Here is a 19,728-nt window from a genome sequence, read left to right on the forward strand (position 1 = left end):
TTTTTATTGCCTGTTGTAATACTACGGCACCACGAGTTACCGGTGGGCATATCATGAAATACATTTCATCGAACAGCGCTGCCATTTTCTTTGACTATAGAGATAAGCGGCTTTTCTCAATGATGAAAAAACTGTATCAGCCAGAAATGACGGGATAAATTTGTTTATTTAATCTATTGAATTATTTTATTGTTAGGAGAAGCTGATGAGCACCAAGAAACTCGTTAATGAGTGCTCCATATGTAACGGGGGTGTAGCTCAGTGGTAGAGCGCTCGCTTTGCATGTGAGAAGTCCCGGGCTCAGACCCCGGCCCCTCGAAAGCGCTCTCGACTTTAGCGGTATCTTTTTTTTTATTGCCTGTTGTAATACTACGGCAACACGAGTTACCGGTGCGCATATCATGAAATAAATTTCATCGAACAGCGCTGCCAATTTCTTTGACTATAGAAATATGCAGCTTTCCTCAATGATGAAAAAACTGTATCAGGCAGCAGTGACGAGATGATTTTGTTTATTTCAACTATTGAATTATTTTATTGTTTGAATCAGCTGATGAGCACCAAGAAACTCGTTAATGAGTGCTCCAGATGTAACGGGGGTGTAGCTCAGTGGTAGAGCGCTCGCTTCGCATGTGAGAAGTCCCGGGTTCAATCCCCGGCACCTCCAAAGCGCTCTCGACTTTAGCGGTAACTTTTTTATTGCCTGTTGTAATACTACACCACCGCGAGTTACCCGTGCGCATATCATGAAATTCATTTCATCGAACAGCGCTGCCATTTTCTTTGACTATAGAGATAAGCGACTTTTGTCAAAGATGAAAAAACTGTATCAAGCAGCAATGACGAGATAATTTTGTTTATTTCAACTATTGAATTATTTTATTGTTAGGAGAAGCTGATGAGCACCAAGAAACTCGTTAATGAGTGCTCCAGATGTAACGGGGATGTAGCTCAGTGGTACAGCGCTCGCTTTGCATGTGAGTAGTCCCGGGTTCAGACCCCGGCACCTCGAAAGCGCTCTCGACTTTAGCGGTATCTTTTTTTATTGCCTGTTGTAATACTACAGCACCACGAGTTACCGGTGCGCATATCATGAAATACATTTCATCGAACAGCGCTGCCAATTTCTTTGACTATAGAAATATGCAGCCTTCCTCAATGATGAAAAAACTGTATCAGGCAGCAATGACGAGATGATTTTGTTTATTTCAACTATTGAATTATTTTATTGTTAGAACAAGCTGATGAGCAACGAGAAACTCGTTAATGAGTGCTCCAGATGTAACGGGGGTGTAGCTCAGTGGTAGAGCGCTCGCTTTGCATGTGAGAAGTCTAGGGTTCAATCCCCGGCACCTCCAAAGCGCTCTCGACTTTAGCGGTATCTTTTTTTACTGCCTGTTGTAATACTACGGCACCACGAGTTACCGGTGCGCATATCATGAAATACATTTCATCGAACAGCGCTGCCATTTTCTTTGACTATAGAGATAAGCGGCTTTCCTCAATGATGAAAAAAACTGTATGAGGCAGCAATGACGAGACGATTTTGTTTGTTTCAACTAATTGATTATTTTATTGTTAGAATCAGCTGAGGAGCACCAAGAAACTCGTTAATGAGTGCTCCAGATGTAACGGGGGTGTAGCTCAGTGGTAGAGCGCTCGCTTCGCATGTGAGAAGTCCCGGCTTCAATCCCCGGCACCTCCAAAGCGCTCTCGACTTTAGCGGTAACTTTTTTATTGCCTGTTGTAATACTACACCACCACGAGTTACCGGTGCGCATATCATGAAATACATTTCATCGAACAGCGCTGCCATTTTCTTTGACTATAGAGATAAGCGGCTTTCCTCAATGATGAAAAAAACTGTATCAGGCAGCAATAACGAGATGATTTTCTTTATTTCAACTATTTAAATAGTTTATTGTTAGAACAAGCTAATGAGCACCAAGAAACTCGTTAATGAGTGCTCCAGATGTAACGGGGGTGTAGCTCAGTGGTAGAGTGCTCGCATTGCAAGTGAGAAGTTCCGGGTTCAATCCCCGGCACCTCCAAAGTGCTTTCGACTTTAGCGGTATCTTTTTTATTGCCTGTTGTAATACTACGGCACCACGAGTTACTGGTGCGCATATCATGAAATACATTTCATCGAACAGCGCTGCCATTTTCTTTGACTATAGAGATAAGCGGCTTTCCTCAATGATGAAAAAAACTGTATCAGGCAGCAATAACGAGATGATTTTCTTTATTTCAACTATTGAAATAATTTATTGTTAGAACAAGTTATGAGCACCAAGAAACTCGTTAATGAGTGCTCCAGATGTAACAGGGGTGTAGCTCAGTGGTAGAGCACTCGCTTTGCATGTGAGAAGTCTCGGGTTCAATCCCCGGCACCTGCAAAGCGCTCTCGACTTTAGCGGTATCTTTTTTATTGCCTGTTGTAATACTACGGCACCACGAGTTACCGGTGGGCATATCATGAAATACATTTCATCGAACAGCGCTGCCGTTTTCTTTGACTATAGAGATAAGCGACTTTTCTCAATGATGAAAAAAACTGTTTCAGGCAGCAATGACGAGATGATTATGTTTATTTCAACTATTGAATTATTTTATTGTTAGAACAAGCTAATGAGCACCAACAAACTTGTTAATGAGTGCTCCTGATGTAACGGGCGTGTAGGTCAGTGATATGGCGCTCGCTTTGCATGTGAGAAGTCACGGGTTCAATCCCCGGCACCTCCAAAGTGCTCTCGACTTTTGCGGTATCTTTTTTATTGTCTGTTGTAATACTACGGCACCACGAGTTACCGGTGCGCATATCATGAAATACATTTCATCGAACAGCGCTGCCATTTTCTTTGACTATAGAGATAAGCGGCTTTTCTCAATGATGAAAAAACTGTATCAGCCAGAAATGACGGGATAAATTTGTTTATTTAATCTATTGAATTATTTTATTGTTAGGAGAAGCTGATGAGCACCAAGAAACTCGTTAATGAGTGCTCCATATGTAACGGGGGTGTAGCTCAGTGGTAGAGCGCTCGCTTTGCATGTGAGAAGTCCCGGGCTCAGACCCCGGCCCCTCGAAAGCGCTCTCGACTTTAGCGGTATCTTTTTTTTTATTGCCTGTTGTAATACTACGGCAACACGAGTTACCGGTGCGCATATCATGAAATAAATTTCATCGAACAGCGCTGCCAATTTCTTTGACTATAGAAATATGCAGCTTTCCTCAATGATGAAAAAACTGTATCAGGCAGCAGTGACGAGATGATTTTGTTTATTTCAACTATTGAATTATTTTATTGTTTGAATCAGCTGATGAGCACCAAGAAACTCGTTAATGAGTGCTCCAGATGTAACGGGGGTGTAGCTCAGTGGTAGAGCGCTCGCTTCGCATGTGAGAAGTCCCGGGTTCAATCCCCGGCACCTCCAAAGCGCTCTCGACTTTAGCGGTAACTTTTTTATTGCCTGTTGTAATACTACACCACCGCGAGTTACCCGTGCGCATATCATGAAATTCATTTCATCGAACAGCGCTGCCATTTTCTTTGACTATAGAGATAAGCGACTTTTGTCAAAGATGAAAAAACTGTATCAAGCAGCAATGACGAGATAATTTTGTTTATTTCAACTATTGAATTATTTTATTGTTAGGAGAAGCTGATGAGCACCAAGAAACTCGTTAATGAGTGCTCCAGATGTAACGGGGATGTAGCTCAGTGGTACAGCGCTCGCTTTGCATGTGAGTAGTCCCGGGTTCAGACCCCGGCACCTCGAAAGCGCTCTCGACTTTAGCGGTATCTTTTTTTATTGCCTGTTGTAATACTACAGCACCACGAGTTACCGGTGCGCATATCATGAAATACATTTCATCGAACAGCGCTGCCAATTTCTTTGACTATAGAAATATGCAGCCTTCCTCAATGATGAAAAAACTGTATCAGGCAGCAATGACGAGATGATTTTGTTTATTTCAACTATTGAATTATTTTATTGTTAGAACAAGCTGATGAGCAACGAGAAACTCGTTAATGAGTGCTCCAGATGTAACGGGGGTGTAGCTCAGTGGTAGAGCGCTCGCTTTGCATGTGAGAAGTCTAGGGTTCAATCCCCGGCACCTCCAAAGCGCTCTCGACTTTAGCGGTATCTTTTTTTACTGCCTGTTGTAATACTACGGCACCACGAGTTACCGGTGCGCATATCATGAAATACATTTCATCGAACAGCGCTGCCATTTTCTTTGACTATAGAGATAAGCGGCTTTCCTCAATGATGAAAAAAACTGTATGAGGCAGCAATGACGAGACGATTTTGTTTATTTCAACTAATTGATTATTTTATTGTTAGAATCAGCTGAGGAGCACCAAGAAACTCGTTAATGAGTGCTCCAGATGTAACGGGGGTGTAGCTCAGTGGTAGAGCGCTCGCTTCGCATGTGAGAAGTCCCGGCTTCAATCCCCGGCACCTCCAAAGCGCTCTCGACTTTAGCGGTAACTTTTTTATTGCCTGTTGTAATACTACACCACCACGAGTTACCGGTGCGCATATCATGAAATACATTTCATCGAACAGCGCTGCCATTTTCTTTGACTATAGAGATAAGCGGCTTTCCTCAATGATGAAAAAAACTGTATCAGGCAGCAATAACGAGATGATTTTCTTTATTTCAACTATTTAAATAGTTTATTGTTAGAACAAGCTAATGAGCACCAAGAAACTCGTTAATGAGTGCTCCAGATGTAACGGGGGTGTAGCTCAGTGGTAGAGTGCTCGCATTGCAAGTGAGAAGTTCCGGGTTCAATCCCCGGCACCTCCAAAGTGCTTTCGACTTTAGCGGTATCTTTTTTATTGCCTGTTGTAATACTACGGCACCACGAGTTACTGGTGCGCATATCATGAAATACATTTCATCGAACAGCGCTGCCATTTTCTTTGACTATAGAGATAAGCGGCTTTCCTCAATGATGAAAAAAACTGTATCAGGCAGCAATAACGAGATGATTTTCTTTATTTCAACTATTGAAATAATTTATTGTTAGAACAAGTTATGAGCACCAAGAAACTCGTTAATGAGTGCTCCAGATGTAACGGGGGTGTAGATCAGTGGTAGAGCGCTCGCTTTGCATGTGAGAAGTCCCGGGTTCAATACCCGGCACCTCCAAAGTGCTCTCGACTTTTGCGGTATCTTTTTTTATTGTCTGTTGTAATACTACGGCACCACGAGTTACCGGTGCGCATATCATGAAATACATTTCATCGAACAGCGCTGCCATTTTCTTTGACTATAGAGATAAGCGGCTTTTCTCAATGATGAAAAAAACTGTATCAGCCAGAAATGACGGGATAATTTTGTTTATTTCAACTATTGAATTATTTTATTGTTAGGAGAAGCTGATGAGCACCAAGAAACTCGTTAATGAGTGCTCCATATGTAACGGGGGTGTCGCTCAGTGGTAGAGCGCTCGCTTTGCATGTGAGTAGTCCCGGGCTCAGACCCCAGCCCCTCGAAAGCGCTCTCGACTTTAGCGGTATCTTTTTTATATCCTGTTGTATTACTACGGCAACACGAGTTACCGGTGCGCATATCTTGAAATAAATTTCATCGAACAGCGCTGCCATTTTCTTTGACTATAGAGATAAGCGACTTTTCTCAATGATGAAAAAACTGTATCAAGCAGCAATGATGAGATAATTTTGTTTATTTCAACTATTGAATTATTTTATTGTTAGGAGAAGCTGATGAGCACCAAGAAACTCGTTAATGAGTGCTCCAGATGTAACGGGGATGTAGCTCAGTGGTAGAGCGCTCGCTTTGCATGTGAGTAGTCCCGGGTTCAGACCCCGGCACCTCGAAAGCGCTCTCGACTTTAGCGGTATCTTTTTTTATTGCCTGTTGTAAGTTACCGGTGCGCATATCATGAAATACAATTCATCGAACAGCGCTGCCAATTTCTTTGACTATAGAAATATGCAGCTTTCCTCAACGATGAAAAAACTGTATCAGGCAGCAATGACGAGATGATTTTGTTTTTTTCAACTATTGAATTATTTTATTGTTAGAACAAGCTGATGAGCACCAAGAAACTCGTTAATGAGTGCTCCAGATGTAACGGGGGTGTAGCTCAGTGGTAGAGCGCTCGATTTGCATGTGAGAAGTCCCGGGTATAATCCCCGGTACCTCCAAAGCGCTCTCGACTTTAGCGGTATCTTTTTTAATGCCTGCTGTAATACTACGGCACCACGAGTCACCGGTACGCATATCATGAAATACATTTCATCGAACAGCGCTGCCATTTTCTTTGACTATAGAGATAAGCGGCTTTTCTCAATGATGAAAAAAACTGTATCAGGCAGCATTGACGAGATGATTTTGTTTATTTCAACTATTGAATTATTTTATTGTTAGAACAAGCTGATTAGCACCAAGAAACTAGTTAATGAGTGCTCCAGATGTAAAGGGGGTGTAGCTCAGTGGTAGAGTGCTCGCTTTGCATGTGAGTAGTCCCGGGTTCAGACGCCGGCACCTCGAAAGCGCTCTCGACTTTAGCGGTATCTTTTTTTATTACCTGTTGTAATACTACGGCACCACGAGTTACCAGTGCGCATATCATTAAATACATTTCATCGAACAGCGCTGCCATTTTCTTTGACTATAGAAATATGCAGCTTTCCTCAATGATTAAAAACTGTATCAGGCAGAATGACGAGATGATTTTGTTTATTTCAAATAATTGATTATTTTATTGTTTGAACAAGCTGATGAGCACCAAGAAACTCGTTAATGAGTGCTCCAGATGTAACAGGGGTGGAGCTCAGTGGTAGAGCACTCGCTTTGCATGTGAGAAGTCTCGGGTTCAATCCCCGGCACCTCCAAAGCGCTCTCGACTTTAGCGGTATCTTTTTTATTGCCTGTTGTAATACTACGGCACCACGAGTTACCGGTGCGCATATCATGAAATACATTTCATCAAACAGCGCTGCCATTTTCTTTGACTATAGAGATAAGCGGCTTTCCTCAATTATGAAAAAAACTGTATCAGGCAGCAATAACGAGATGATTTTCTTTATTTCAACTATTGAAATAATTTATTGTTAGAACAAGCTAATGAGCACCAAGAAACTCGTTAATGAGTGCTCCAGATGTAACGGGGGTGTAGATCAGTGGTAGAGCGCTCGCTTTGCATGTGAGAAGTCCCGGGTTCAATACCCGGCACCTCCAAAGTGCTCTCGACTTTTGCGGTATCTTTTTTTATTGTCTGTTGTAATACTACGGCACCACGAGTTACCGGTGCGCATATCATGAAATACATTTCATCGAACAGCGCTGCCATTTTCTTTGACTATAGAGATAAGCGGCTTTTCTCAATGATGAAAAAAACTGTATCAGCCAGAAATGACGGGATAATTTTGTTTATTTCAACTATTGAATTATTTTATTGTTAGGAGAAGCTGATGAGCACCAAGAAACTCGTTAATGAGTGCTCCATATGTAACGGGGGTGTCGCTCAGTGGTAGAGCGCTCGCTTTGCATGTGAGTAGTCCCGGGCTCAGACCCCAGCCCCTCGAAAGCGCTCTCGACTTTAGCGGTATCTTTTTTATATCCTGTTGTATTACTACGGCAACACGAGTTACCGGTGCGCATATCTTGAAATAAATTTCATCGAACAGCGCTGCCATTTTCTTTGACTATAGAGATAAGCGACTTTTCTCAATGATGAAAAAACTGTATCAAGCAGCAATGATGAGATAATTTTGTTTATTTCAACTATTGAATTATTTTATTGTTAGGAGAAGCTGATGAGCACCAAGAAACTCGTTAATGAGTGCTCCAGATGTAACGGGGATGTAGCTCAGTGGTAGAGCGCTCGCTTTGCATGTGAGTAGTCCCGGGTTCAGACCCCGGCACCTCGAAAGCGCTCTCGACTTTAGCGGTATCTTTTTTTATTGCCTGTTGTAAGTTACCGGTGCGCATATCATGAAATACAATTCATCGAACAGCGCTGCCAATTTCTTTGACTATAGAAATATGCAGCTTTCCTCAACGATGAAAAAACTGTATCAGGCAGCAATGACGAGATGATTTTGTTTTTTTCAACTATTGAATTATTTTATTGTTAGAACAAGCTGATGAGCACCAAGAAACTCGTTAATGAGTGCTCCAGATGTAACGGGGGTGTAGCTCAGTGGTAGAGCGCTCGATTTGCATGTGAGAAGTCCCGGGTATAATCCCCGGTACCTCCAAAGCGCTCTCGACTTTAGCGGTATCTTTTTTAATGCCTGCTGTAATACTACGGCACCACGAGTCACCGGTACGCATATCATGAAATACATTTCATCGAACAGCGCTGCCATTTTCTTTGACTATAGAGATAAGCGGCTTTTCTCAATGATGAAAAAAACTGTATCAGGCAGCATTGACGAGATGATTTTGTTTATTTCAACTATTGAATTATTTTATTGTTAGAACAAGCTGATTAGCACCAAGAAACTAGTTAATGAGTGCTCCAGATGTAAAGGGGGTGTAGCTCAGTGGTAGAGTGCTCGCTTTGCATGTGAGTAGTCCCGGGTTCAGACGCCGGCACCTCGAAAGCGCTCTCGACTTTAGCGGTATCTTTTTTTATTACCTGTTGTAATACTACGGCACCACGAGTTACCAGTGCGCATATCATTAAATACATTTCATCGAACAGCGCTGCCATTTTCTTTGACTATAGAAATATGCAGCTTTCCTCAATGATTAAAAAACTGTATCAGGCAGAATGACGAGATGATTTTGTTTATTTCAAATAATTGATTATTTTATTGTTTGAACAAGCTGATGAGCACCAAGAAACTCGTTAATGAGTGCTCCAGATGTAACAGGGGTGGAGCTCAGTGGTAGAGCACTCGCTTTGCATGTGAGAAGTCTCGGGTTCAATCCCCGGCACCTCCAAAGCGCTCTCGACTTTAGCGGTATCTTTTTTATTGCCTGTTGTAATACTACGGCACCACGAGTTACCGGTGCGCATATCATGAAATACATTTCATCAAACAGCGCTGCCATTTTCTTTGACTATAGAGATAAGCGGCTTTCCTCAATTATGAAAAAAACTGTATCAGGCAGCAATAACGAGATGATTTTCTTTATTTCAACTATTGAAATAATTTATTGTTAGAACAAGCTAATGAGCACCAAGAAACTCGTTAATGAGTGCTCCAGATGTAACGGGGGTGTAGATCAGTGGTAGAGCGCTCGCTTTGCATGTGAGAAGTCCCGGGTTCAATACCCGGCACCTCCAAAGTGCTCTCGACTTTTGCGGTATCTTTTTTTATTGTCTGTTGTAATACTACGGCACCACGAGTTACCGGTGCGCATATCATGAAATACATTTCATCGAACAGCGCTGCCATTTTCTTTGACTATAGAGATAAGCGGCTTTTCTCAATGATGAAAAAAACTGTATCAGCCAGAAATGACGGGATAATTTTGTTTATTTCAACTATTGAATTATTTTATTGTTAGGAGAAGCTGATGAGCACCAAGAAACTCGTTAATGAGTGCTCCATATGTAACGGGGGTGTCGCTCAGTGGTAGAGCGCTCGCTTTGCATGTGAGTAGTCCCGGGCTCAGACCCCAGCCCCTCGAAAGCGCTCTCGACTTTAGCGGTATCTTTTTTATATCCTGTTGTATTACTACGGCAACACGAGTTACCGGTGCGCATATCTTGAAATAAATTTCATCGAACAGCGCTGCCATTTTCTTTGACTATAGAGATAAGCGACTTTTCTCAATGATGAAAAAACTGTATCAAGCAGCAATGATGAGATAATTTTGTTTATTTCAACTATTGAATTATTTTATTGTTAGGAGAAGCTGATGAGCACCAAGAAACTCGTTAATGAGTGCTCCAGATGTAACGGGGATGTAGCTCAGTGGTAGAGCGCTCGCTTTGCATGTGAGTAGTCCCGGGTTCAGACCCCGGCACCTCGAAAGCGCTCTCGACTTTAGCGGTATCTTTTTTTATTGCCTGTTGTAAGTTACCGGTGCGCATATCATGAAATACAATTCATCGAACAGCGCTGCCAATTTCTTTGACTATAGAAATATGCAGCTTTCCTCAACGATGAAAAAACTGTATCAGGCAGCAATGACGAGATGATTTTGTTTTTTTCAACTATTGAATTATTTTATTGTTAGAACAAGCTGATGAGCACCAAGAAACTCGTTAATGAGTGCTCCAGATGTAACGGGGGTGTAGCTCAGTGGTAGAGCGCTCGATTTGCATGTGAGAAGTCCCGGGTATAATCCCCGGTACCTCCAAAGCGCTCTCGACTTTAGCGGTATCTTTTTTAATGCCTGCTGTAATACTACGGCACCACGAGTCACCGGTACGCATATCATGAAATACATTTCATCGAACAGCGCTGCCATTTTCTTTGACTATAGAGATAAGCGGCTTTTCTCAATGATGAAAAAAACTGTATCAGGCAGCATTGACGAGATGATTTTGTTTATTTCAACTATTGAATTATTTTATTGTTAGAACAAGCTGATTAGCACCAAGAAACTAGTTAATGAGTGCTCCAGATGTAAAGGGGGTGTAGCTCAGTGGTAGAGTGCTCGCTTTGCATGTGAGTAGTCCCGGGTTCAGACGCCGGCCGGCACCTCGAAAGCGCTCTCGACTTTAGCGGTATCTTTTTTTATTACCTGTTGTAATACTACGGCACCACGAGTTACCAGTGCGCATATCATTAAATACATTTCATCGAACAGCGCTGCCATTTTCTTTGACTATAGAAATATGCAGCTTTCCTCAATGATTAAAAAACTGTATCAGGCAGAATGACGAGATGATTTTGTTTATTTCAAATAATTGATTATTTTATTGTTTGAACAAGCTGATGAGCACCAAGAAACTCGTTAATGAGTGCTCCAGATGTAACAGGGGTGGAGCTCAGTGGTAGAGCACTCGCTTTGCATGTGAGAAGTCTCGGGTTCAATCCCCGGCCCCTCCAAAGCGCTCTCGACTTTAGCGGTATCTTTTTTATTGCCTGTTGTAATACTACGGCACCACGAGTTACCGGTGCGCATATCATGAAATACATTTCATCAAACAGCGCTGCCATTTTCTTTGACTATAGAGATAAGCGGCTTTCCTCAATTATGAAAAAAACTGTATCAGGCAGCAATAACGAGATGATTTTCTTTATTTCAACTATTGAAATAATTTATTGTTAGAACAAGCTAATGAGCACCAAGAAACTCGTTAATGAGTGCTCCAGATGTAACGGGGGTGTAGATCAGTGGTAGAGCGCTCGCTTTGCATGTGAGAAGTCCCGGGTTCAATACCCGGCACCTCCAAAGTGCTCTCGACTTTTGCGGTATCTTTTTTTATTGTCTGTTGTAATACTACGGCACCACGAGTTACCGGTGCGCATATCATGAAATACATTTCATCGAACAGCGCTGCCATTTTCTTTGACTATAGAGATAAGCGGCTTTTCTCAATGATGAAAAAAACTGTATCAGCCAGAAATGACGGGATAATTTTGTTTATTTCAACTATTGAATTATTTTATTGTTAGGAGAAGCTGATGAGCACCAAGAAACTCGTTAATGAGTGCTCCATATGTAACGGGGGTGTCGCTCAGTGGTAGAGCGCTCGCTTTGCATGTGAGTAGTCCCGGGCTCAGACCCCAGCCCCTCGAAAGCGCTCTCGACTTTAGCGGTATCTTTTTTATATCCTGTTGTATTACTACGGCAACACGAGTTACCGGTGCGCATATCTTGAAATAAATTTCATCGAACAGCGCTGCCATTTTCTTTGACTATAGAGATAAGCGACTTTTCTCAATGATGAAAAAACTGTATCAAGCAGCAATGATGAGATAATTTTGTTTATTTCAACTATTGAATTATTTTATTGTTAGGAGAAGCTGATGAGCACCAAGAAACTCGTTAATGAGTGCTCCAGATGTAACGGGGATGTAGCTCAGTGGTAGAGCGCTCGCTTTGCATGTGAGTAGTCCCGGGTTCAGACCCCGGCACCTCGAAAGCGCTCTCGACTTTAGCGGTATCTTTTTTTATTGCCTGTTGTAAGTTACCGGTGCGCATATCATGAAATACAATTCATCGAACAGCGCTGCCAATTTCTTTGACTATAGAAATATGCAGCTTTCCTCAACGATGAAAAAACTGTATCAGGCAGCAATGACGAGATGATTTTGTTTTTTTCAACTATTGAATTATTTTATTGTTAGAACAAGCTGATGAGCACCAAGAAACTCGTTAATGAGTGCTCCAGATGTAACGGGGGTGTAGCTCAGTGGTAGAGCGCTCGATTTGCATGTGAGAAGTCCCGGGTATAATCCCCGGTACCTCCAAAGCGCTCTCGACTTTAGCGGTATCTTTTTTAATGCCTGCTGTAATACTACGGCACCACGAGTTACCAGTGCGCATATCATTAAATACATTTCATCGAACAGCGCTGCCATTTTCTTTGACTATAGAAATATGCAGCTTTCCTCAATGATTAAAAAACTGTATCAGGCAGAATGACGAGATGATTTTGTTTATTTCAAATAATTGATTATTTTATTGTTTGAACAAGCTGATGAGCACCAAGAAACTCGTTAATGAGTGCTCCAGATGTAACAGGGGTGGAGCTCAGTGGTAGAGCACTCGCTTTGCATGTGAGAAGTCTCGGGTTCAATCCCCGGCACCTCCAAAGCGCTCTCGACTTTAGCGGTATCTTTTTTATTGCCTGTTGTAATACTACGGCACCACGAGTTACCGGTGCGCATATCATGAAATACATTTCATCAAACAGCGCTGCCATTTTCTTTGACTATAGAGATAAGCGGCTTTCCTCAATTATGAAAAAAACTGTATCAGGCAGCAATAACGAGATGATTTTCTTTATTTCAACTATTGAAATAATTTATTGTTAGAACAAGCTAATGAGCACCAAGAAACTCGTTAATGAGTGCTCCAGATGTAACGAGGGTGTAGCTCAGTGGTAGAGCGCTCGCATTGCAAGTGAGAAGTTCCGGGTTCAATCCCCGGCACCTCCAAAGTGCTCTCGACTTTAGCGGTATCTTTTTTATTGCCTGTTGTAATACTACGGGACCACGAGTTACCGGTGCGCATATCATGAAATACATTTCATCGAACAGCGCTGCCATTTTCTTTGACTATAGAGATAAGCGACTTTTCTCAATGATGAAAAAAACTGTATCAGGCAGCAATGAGGAGATGATTTTGTTTATTTCAACTAATTGATTATTTTATTGTTTGGACAACGTGATGAGCACCAAGAAACTCGTTAATGAGTGCTCCAGATGTAACGGGGGTGTAGCTCAGTGGTAGAGCGCTCGCTTCGCATGTGAGAAGTCCCGGCTTCAATCCCCGGCACCTCCAAAGCGCTCTCGACTTTAGCGGTAACTTTTTTATTGCCTGTTGTAATACTACACCACCACGAGTTACCGGTGCGCATATCATGAAATACATTTCATCGAACAGCGCTGCCATTTTCTTTGACTATAGAGATAAGCGGCTTTCCTCAATGATGAAAAAAACTGTATCAGGCAGCAATAACGAGATGATTTTCTTTATTTCAACTATTTAAATAGTTTATTGTTAGAACAAGCTAATGAGCACCAAGAAACTCGTTAATGAGTGCTCCAGATGTAACGGGGGTGTAGCTCAGTGGTAGAGTGCTCGCATTGCAAGTGAGAAGTTCCGGGTTCAATCCCCGGCACCTCCAAAGTGCTTTCGACTTTAGCGGTATCTTTTTTATTGCCTGTTGTAATACTACGGCACCACGAGTTACTGGTGCGCATATCATGAAATACATTTCATCGAACAGCGCTGCCATTTTCTTTGACTATAGAGATAAGCGGCTTTCCTCAATGATGAAAAAAACTGTATCAGGCAGCAATAACGAGATGATTTTCTTTATTTCAACTATTGAAGTAATTTATTGTTAGAACAAGCTAATGAGCACCAAGAAACTCGTTAATGAGTGCTCCAGATGTAACGGGGGTGTAGCTCAGTGGTAGAGCGCTCGCTTTGCATGTGAGAAGTCCCGGGTTCAATACCCGGCACCTCCAAAGTGCTCTCGACTTTTGCGGTATCTTTTTTTATTGTCTGTTGTAATACTACGGCACCACGAGTTACCGGTGCGCATATCATGAAATACATTTCATCGAACAGCGCTGCCATTTTCTTTGACTATAGAGATAAGCGGCTTTTCTCAATGATGAAAAAAACTGTATCAGCCAGAAATGACGGGATAATTTTGTTTATTTCAACTATTGAATTATTTTATTGTTAGGAGAAGCTGATGAGCACCAAGAAACTCGTTAAAGAGTGCTCCATATGTAACGGGGGTGTCGCTCAGTGGTAGAGCGCTCGCTTTGCATGTGAGTAGTCCCGGGCTCAGACCCCAGCCCCTCGAAAGCGCTCTCGACTTTAGCGGTATCTTTTTTATATCCTGTTGTATTACTACGGCAACACGAGTTACCGGTGCGCATATCTTGAAATAAATTTCATCGAACAGCGCTGCCATTTTCTTTGACTATAGAGATAAGCGACTTTTCTCAATGATGAAAAAACTGTATCAAGCAGCAATGATGAGATAATTTTGTTTATTTCAACTATTGAATTATTTTATTGTTAGGAGAAGCTGATGAGCACCAAGAAACTCGTTAATGAGTGCTCCAGATGTAACGGGGATGTAGCTCAGTGGTAGAGCGCTCGCTTTGCATGTGAGTAGTCCCGGGTTCAGACCCCGGCACCTCGAAAGCGCTCTCGACTTTAGCGGTATCTTTTTTTATTGCCTGTTGTAAGTTACCGGTGCGCATATCATGAAATACAATTCATCGAACAGCGCTCCCAATTTCTTTGACTATAGAAATATGCAGCTTTCCTCAACGATGAAAAAACTGTATCAGGCAGCAATGACGAGATGATTTTGTTTTTTTCAACTATTGAATTATTTTATTGTTAGAACAAGCTGATGAGCACCAAGAAACTCGTTAATGAGTGCTCGAGATGTAACGGGGGTGTAGCTCAGTGGTAGAGCGCTCGCTTCGCTTGTGAGAAGTCCCGGGTTCAATCCCCGGCACCTCCAAAGCGCTCTCGACTTTACCGGTAACTTTTTTTATTGCCTGTTGTAATACTACGGCAACACGAGTTACCGGTGCGCATATCATGAAATACATTTCATCGAACAGCGCTGCCATTTTCTTTTACTATAGAAATATGCAGCTTTCCTCAATGATGAAAAAACTGTATCAGGCAGCAATGACGAGATGATTTTGTTTATTTCAACTATTGAATTATTTTATTGTTAGAACAAGCTGATTAGCACCAAGAAACTAGTTAATGAGTGCTCCCGATGTAAAGGGGGTGTAGCTCAGTGGTAGAGTGCTCGCTTTGCATGTGAGTAGTCCCGGGTTCAGACGCCGGCACCTCGAAAGCGCTCTCGACTTTAGCGGTATCTTTTTTTATTACCTGTTGTAATACTACGGCACCACGAGTTACCAGTGCGCATATCATTAAATACATTTCATCGAACAGCGCTGCCATTTTCTTTGACTATAGAAATATGCCTCTTTCCTCAATGATTAAAAAACTGTATCAGGCAGAATGACGAGATGATTTTGTTTATTTCAAATAATTGATTATTTTATTGTTTGAACAAGCTGATGAGCACCAAGAAACTCGTTAATGAGTGCTCCAGATGTAACAGGGGTGGAGCTCAGTGGTAGAGCACTCGCTTTGCATGTGAGAAGTCTCGCGTTCAATCCCCGGCACCTCCAAAGCGCTCTCGACTTTAGCGGTATCTTTTTTATTGCCTGTTGTAATACTACGGCACCACGAGTTACCGGTGCGCATATCATGAAATACATTTCATCAAACAGCGCTGCCATTTTCTTTGACTATAGAGATAAGCGGCTTTCCTCAATTATGAAAAAAACTGTATCAGGCAGCAATAACGAGATGATTTTCTTTATTTCAACTATTGAAATAATTTATTGTTAGAACAAGCTAATGAGCACCAAGAAACTCGTTAATGAGTGCTCCAGATGTAACGAGGGTGTAGCTCAGTGGTAGAGCGCTCGCATTGCAAGTGAGAAGTTCCGGGTTCAATCCCCGGCACCTCCAAAGTGCTCTCGACTTTAGCGGTATCTTTTTTATTGCCTGTTGTAATACTACGGGACCACGAGTTACCGGTGCGCATATCATGAAATACATTTCATCGAACAGCGCTGCCATTTTCTTTGACTATAGAGATAAGCGACTTTTCTCAATGATGAAAAAAACTGTATCAGGCAGCAATGACGAGATGATTATGTTTATTTCAACTATTGAATTATTTTATTGTTAGAACAAGCTAATGAGCACCAAGAAACTTCTTAATGAGTGCTCCAGATGTAACGGGGGTGTAGGTCAGTGGTAGAGCACTCGCTTTGCATGTGAGAAGTCTCGGGTTCAATCCCCGGCACCTCCAAAGCACTCTCGACTTTAGCGGTATCTTTTTTTATTGCCTGTTGTAATACTACGGCACCACGAGTTACCGGTGCGCATATCATGAAATACATTTCATCGAACAGCGCTGCCATTTTCTTTGACTATAGAGATAACCGGCTTTCCTCAATGATGAAAAAAACTGTATCAGGCAGCAATAACGAGATGATTTTCTTTATTTCAACTATTTAAATAATTTATTGTTAGAACAAGCTAATGAGCACCAAGAAACTCGTTAATGAGTGCTCCAGATGTAACGGGGGTGTAGCTCAGTGGTAGAGCGCTCGCATTGCAAGTGAGAAGTTCCGGGTTCAATCCCCGGCACCTCCAAAGTGCTCTCGACTTTAGCGGTATCTTTTTTATTGCCTGTTGTAATACTACGGCACCACGAGTTACCGGTGCGCATATCATGAAAAACATTTCATCGAACAGCGCTGCCATTTTCTTTGACTATAGAGATAAGCGGCTTTCTTCAACGATGAAAAAACTGTATCAGGCAGCATTGACGAGATGATTTTGTTTATTTCAACTATTGAATTATTTTATTGTTAGAACAAGCTGATTAGCACCAAGAAACTAGTTAATGAGTGCTCCAGATGTAAAGGGGGTGTAGCTCAGTGGTAGAGTGCTCGCTTTGCATGTGAGTAGTCCCGGGTTCAGACGCCGGCACCTCGAAAGCGCTCTCGACTTTAGCGGTGTCTTTTTTTATTACCTGTTGTAATACTACGGCCCCACGAGTTACAAGTGCGCATATCATTAAATACATTTCATCGAACAGCGCTGCCATTTTCTTTGACTATAGAAATATGCAGCTTTCCTCAATGATTAAAAAACTGTATCAGGCAGAATGACGAGATGATTTTGTTTATTTCAAATAATTGATTATTTTATTGTTTGAACAAGCTGATGAGCACCAAGAAACTCGTTAATGAGTGCTCCAGATGTAACAGGGGTGGAGCTCAGTGGTAGAGCACTCGCTTTGCATGTGAGAAGTCTCGGGTTCAATCCCCGGCACCTCCAAAGCGCTCTCGACTTTAGCGGTATCTTTTTTATTGCCTGTTGTAATACTACGGCACCACGAGTTACCGGTCGCATATCATGAAATACATTTCATCAAACAGCGCCGCCATTTTCTTTGACTATAGAGATAAGCGGCTTTCCTCAATTATGAAAAAAACTGTATCAGGCAGCAATAACGAGATGATTTTCTTTATTGCAACTATTGAATTATTTTATTGTTAGAACAAGCTAATGAGCACCAAGAAGCTTGTTAATGAGTGCTCCAGATGTAACGGGGGTGTAGGTCAGTGGTAGAGCACTCGCTTTGCATGTGAGAAGTCTCGGGTTCAATCCCCGGCACCTCCAAAGCGCTCTCGACTTTAGCGGTATCTTTTTTTATTGCCTGTTGTAATACTACGGCACCACGAGTTACCGGTGCGCATATCATGAAATACATTTCATCGAACAGCGCTGCCATTTTCTTTGACTATAGAGATAAGCGGCTTTCCTCAATGATGAAAAAAACTGTATCAGGCAGCAATAACGAGATGATTTTCTTTATTTCAACTATTTAAATAATTTATTGTTAGAACAAGCTAATGAGCACCAAGAAACTCATTAATGAGTGCTCCAGATGTAACGGGGGTGTAGCTCAGTGGTAGAGCGCTCGCTTCGCTTGTGAGAAGTCCCGGGTTCAATCCCCGGCACCTCCAAAGCGCTCTCGACTTTACCGGTAACTTTTTTTATTGCCTGTTGTAATACTACGGCAACACGAGTTACCGGTGCGCATATCATGAAATACATTTCATCGAACAGCGCTGCCATTTTCTTTGACTATAGTGATAAGCGGCTTTCCTCAATGATGAAAAAAATGTATCAGGCAGCAATAACGAGATGATTTTCTTTATTTCAACTATTTAAACAATTTATTGTTAAACAAGCTAATGAGCACCAAGAAACTCGTTAATGAGTGCTCCAGATGTAACGGGGGTGTAGCTCAGTGGTAGAGCGCTCGCATTGCAAGTGAGAAGTTCCGGGTTCAATCCCCGGCACCTCCAAAGTGCTCTCGACTTTAGCGGTATCTTTTTTATTGCCTGTTGTAATACTACGGCACCACGAGTTACCGGTGCGCATATCATGAAAAACATTTCATCGAACAGCGCTGCCATTTTCTTTGACTATAGAGATAAGCGGCTTTCCTAAATGATGAAAAAAACTGTATCAGGCAGCAAAAACGAGATGATTTTCTTTATTTCAACTATTGAAGTAATTTATTGTTAGAACAAGCTAATGAGCACCAAGAAACTCGTTAATGAGTGCTCCAGATGTAACGGGGGTGTAGCTCAGTGGTAGAGCGCTCGCATTGCAAGTGAGAAGTTCCGGGTTCAATCCCCGGCACCTCCAAAGTGCTCTCGACTTTAGCGGTATCTTTTTTATTGCCTGTTGTAATACTACGGCACCACGAGTTACCGGTGCGCATATCATGAAATACATTTCATCGAACAGCGCTGCCATTTTCTTTGACTATAGAGATAAGCGACTTTTCTCAAAGATGAAAAAAACTGTATCAGGCAGCAATGACGAGATGATTATGTTTATTTCAACTATTGAATTATTTTATTGTTAGAACAAGCTGATGAGCACCAAGAAACTCGTTAATGAGTGCTCCAGATGTAACGGGGGTGTAGCTCAGTGGTAGAGCCCTCGCTTCGCTTGTGAGAAGTCCCGGGTTCAATCCCCGGCACCTCCAAAGCGCTCTCAACTTTACCGGTAACTTTTTTTATTGCCTGTTGTAATACTACGGCACCACGAGTTACCGGTGCGCATATCATGAAATACATTTCATCGAACAGCGCTGCCATTTTCTTTGACTATAGAGATAAGCGACTTTTCTCAAAGATGAAAAAAACTGTATCAGGCAGCAATGACGAGATAATTATGTTTATTTCAACTATTGAATTATTTTATTGTTAGAACAAGCTAATGAGCACCAAGAAACTTGTTAATGAGTTCTCCAGATGTAACGGGGGTGTAGGTCAGTGATAGAGCGCTCGCTTTGCATGTGAGAAGTCCCGGGTTCAATCCCCGGCACCTCCAAAGTGCTCTCGACTTTTGCGGTATCTTTTTTTATTGTCTGTTGTAATACTACGGCACCACGAGTTACCGGTGCGCATATCATGAAATACATTTCATCGAACAGCGCTGCCATTTTC

General features: G+C 42.0%; 32 non-coding genes across 32 annotated transcripts; all 32 read left to right on the forward strand.

Annotated features, from left to right (window-relative positions):
• Positions 1-595: 595 nt before the first annotated feature.
• On the forward strand, positions 596-667 carry TRNAA-CGC (transfer RNA alanine (anticodon CGC)). The gene has a single exon. It is a non-coding gene; the product is annotated as a tRNA-Ala (tRNA).
• A 619-nt stretch (positions 668-1,286) lies between these two features.
• On the forward strand, positions 1,287-1,358 carry TRNAA-UGC (transfer RNA alanine (anticodon UGC)). The gene has a single exon. It is a non-coding gene; the product is annotated as a tRNA-Ala (tRNA).
• A 275-nt stretch (positions 1,359-1,633) lies between these two features.
• TRNAA-CGC (transfer RNA alanine (anticodon CGC)) lies at positions 1,634-1,705 on the forward strand. Its single transcript has one exon. It is a non-coding gene; the product is annotated as a tRNA-Ala (tRNA).
• Positions 1,706-1,979: 274 nt separating this feature from the next.
• Positions 1,980-2,051, forward strand: TRNAA-UGC (transfer RNA alanine (anticodon UGC)). The gene has a single exon. It is a non-coding gene; the product is annotated as a tRNA-Ala (tRNA).
• Positions 2,052-2,322: 271 nt separating this feature from the next.
• Positions 2,323-2,396, forward strand: TRNAA-UGC (transfer RNA alanine (anticodon UGC)). Its single transcript has one exon. It is a non-coding gene; the product is annotated as a tRNA-Ala (tRNA).
• A 967-nt stretch (positions 2,397-3,363) lies between these two features.
• TRNAA-CGC (transfer RNA alanine (anticodon CGC)) lies at positions 3,364-3,435 on the forward strand. The gene has a single exon. It is a non-coding gene; the product is annotated as a tRNA-Ala (tRNA).
• Positions 3,436-4,054: 619 nt separating this feature from the next.
• Positions 4,055-4,126, forward strand: TRNAA-UGC (transfer RNA alanine (anticodon UGC)). The gene has a single exon. It is a non-coding gene; the product is annotated as a tRNA-Ala (tRNA).
• A 275-nt stretch (positions 4,127-4,401) lies between these two features.
• TRNAA-CGC (transfer RNA alanine (anticodon CGC)) lies at positions 4,402-4,473 on the forward strand. Its single transcript has one exon. It is a non-coding gene; the product is annotated as a tRNA-Ala (tRNA).
• Positions 4,474-4,747: 274 nt separating this feature from the next.
• TRNAA-UGC (transfer RNA alanine (anticodon UGC)) lies at positions 4,748-4,819 on the forward strand. The gene has a single exon. It is a non-coding gene; the product is annotated as a tRNA-Ala (tRNA).
• A 273-nt stretch (positions 4,820-5,092) lies between these two features.
• On the forward strand, positions 5,093-5,164 carry TRNAA-UGC (transfer RNA alanine (anticodon UGC)). The gene has a single exon. It is a non-coding gene; the product is annotated as a tRNA-Ala (tRNA).
• Positions 5,165-5,783: 619 nt separating this feature from the next.
• Positions 5,784-5,856, forward strand: TRNAA-UGC (transfer RNA alanine (anticodon UGC)). Its single transcript has one exon. It is a non-coding gene; the product is annotated as a tRNA-Ala (tRNA).
• Positions 5,857-7,150: 1,294 nt separating this feature from the next.
• Positions 7,151-7,222, forward strand: TRNAA-UGC (transfer RNA alanine (anticodon UGC)). Its single transcript has one exon. It is a non-coding gene; the product is annotated as a tRNA-Ala (tRNA).
• A 619-nt stretch (positions 7,223-7,841) lies between these two features.
• TRNAA-UGC (transfer RNA alanine (anticodon UGC)) lies at positions 7,842-7,914 on the forward strand. The gene has a single exon. It is a non-coding gene; the product is annotated as a tRNA-Ala (tRNA).
• Positions 7,915-9,209: 1,295 nt separating this feature from the next.
• On the forward strand, positions 9,210-9,281 carry TRNAA-UGC (transfer RNA alanine (anticodon UGC)). Its single transcript has one exon. It is a non-coding gene; the product is annotated as a tRNA-Ala (tRNA).
• Positions 9,282-9,900: 619 nt separating this feature from the next.
• On the forward strand, positions 9,901-9,973 carry TRNAA-UGC (transfer RNA alanine (anticodon UGC)). Its single transcript has one exon. It is a non-coding gene; the product is annotated as a tRNA-Ala (tRNA).
• A 1,299-nt stretch (positions 9,974-11,272) lies between these two features.
• TRNAA-UGC (transfer RNA alanine (anticodon UGC)) lies at positions 11,273-11,344 on the forward strand. The gene has a single exon. It is a non-coding gene; the product is annotated as a tRNA-Ala (tRNA).
• Positions 11,345-11,963: 619 nt separating this feature from the next.
• TRNAA-UGC (transfer RNA alanine (anticodon UGC)) lies at positions 11,964-12,036 on the forward strand. Its single transcript has one exon. It is a non-coding gene; the product is annotated as a tRNA-Ala (tRNA).
• A 948-nt stretch (positions 12,037-12,984) lies between these two features.
• TRNAA-UGC (transfer RNA alanine (anticodon UGC)) lies at positions 12,985-13,056 on the forward strand. The gene has a single exon. It is a non-coding gene; the product is annotated as a tRNA-Ala (tRNA).
• A 274-nt stretch (positions 13,057-13,330) lies between these two features.
• TRNAA-CGC (transfer RNA alanine (anticodon CGC)) lies at positions 13,331-13,402 on the forward strand. Its single transcript has one exon. It is a non-coding gene; the product is annotated as a tRNA-Ala (tRNA).
• Positions 13,403-13,676: 274 nt separating this feature from the next.
• TRNAA-UGC (transfer RNA alanine (anticodon UGC)) lies at positions 13,677-13,748 on the forward strand. Its single transcript has one exon. It is a non-coding gene; the product is annotated as a tRNA-Ala (tRNA).
• Positions 13,749-14,022: 274 nt separating this feature from the next.
• Positions 14,023-14,094, forward strand: TRNAA-UGC (transfer RNA alanine (anticodon UGC)). Its single transcript has one exon. It is a non-coding gene; the product is annotated as a tRNA-Ala (tRNA).
• Positions 14,095-14,713: 619 nt separating this feature from the next.
• Positions 14,714-14,786, forward strand: TRNAA-UGC (transfer RNA alanine (anticodon UGC)). The gene has a single exon. It is a non-coding gene; the product is annotated as a tRNA-Ala (tRNA).
• A 258-nt stretch (positions 14,787-15,044) lies between these two features.
• Positions 15,045-15,116, forward strand: TRNAA-CGC (transfer RNA alanine (anticodon CGC)). The gene has a single exon. It is a non-coding gene; the product is annotated as a tRNA-Ala (tRNA).
• Positions 15,117-16,081: 965 nt separating this feature from the next.
• Positions 16,082-16,153, forward strand: TRNAA-UGC (transfer RNA alanine (anticodon UGC)). Its single transcript has one exon. It is a non-coding gene; the product is annotated as a tRNA-Ala (tRNA).
• A 274-nt stretch (positions 16,154-16,427) lies between these two features.
• On the forward strand, positions 16,428-16,499 carry TRNAA-UGC (transfer RNA alanine (anticodon UGC)). Its single transcript has one exon. It is a non-coding gene; the product is annotated as a tRNA-Ala (tRNA).
• Positions 16,500-16,774: 275 nt separating this feature from the next.
• On the forward strand, positions 16,775-16,846 carry TRNAA-UGC (transfer RNA alanine (anticodon UGC)). Its single transcript has one exon. It is a non-coding gene; the product is annotated as a tRNA-Ala (tRNA).
• Positions 16,847-17,809: 963 nt separating this feature from the next.
• Positions 17,810-17,881, forward strand: TRNAA-UGC (transfer RNA alanine (anticodon UGC)). Its single transcript has one exon. It is a non-coding gene; the product is annotated as a tRNA-Ala (tRNA).
• Positions 17,882-18,156: 275 nt separating this feature from the next.
• Positions 18,157-18,228, forward strand: TRNAA-CGC (transfer RNA alanine (anticodon CGC)). The gene has a single exon. It is a non-coding gene; the product is annotated as a tRNA-Ala (tRNA).
• Positions 18,229-18,501: 273 nt separating this feature from the next.
• TRNAA-UGC (transfer RNA alanine (anticodon UGC)) lies at positions 18,502-18,573 on the forward strand. Its single transcript has one exon. It is a non-coding gene; the product is annotated as a tRNA-Ala (tRNA).
• Positions 18,574-18,847: 274 nt separating this feature from the next.
• TRNAA-UGC (transfer RNA alanine (anticodon UGC)) lies at positions 18,848-18,919 on the forward strand. The gene has a single exon. It is a non-coding gene; the product is annotated as a tRNA-Ala (tRNA).
• A 274-nt stretch (positions 18,920-19,193) lies between these two features.
• Positions 19,194-19,265, forward strand: TRNAA-CGC (transfer RNA alanine (anticodon CGC)). The gene has a single exon. It is a non-coding gene; the product is annotated as a tRNA-Ala (tRNA).
• Positions 19,266-19,540: 275 nt separating this feature from the next.
• Positions 19,541-19,612, forward strand: TRNAA-UGC (transfer RNA alanine (anticodon UGC)). Its single transcript has one exon. It is a non-coding gene; the product is annotated as a tRNA-Ala (tRNA).
• The last annotated feature ends 116 nt before the right edge of the window (positions 19,613-19,728 follow it).

The sequence above is a fragment of the Rhipicephalus microplus genome, chromosome 3 (assembly GCF_043290135.1).
Source record: "Rhipicephalus microplus isolate Deutch F79 chromosome 3, USDA_Rmic, whole genome shotgun sequence".
Taxonomy (NCBI): domain Eukaryota; kingdom Metazoa; phylum Arthropoda; class Arachnida; order Ixodida; family Ixodidae; genus Rhipicephalus; species Rhipicephalus microplus.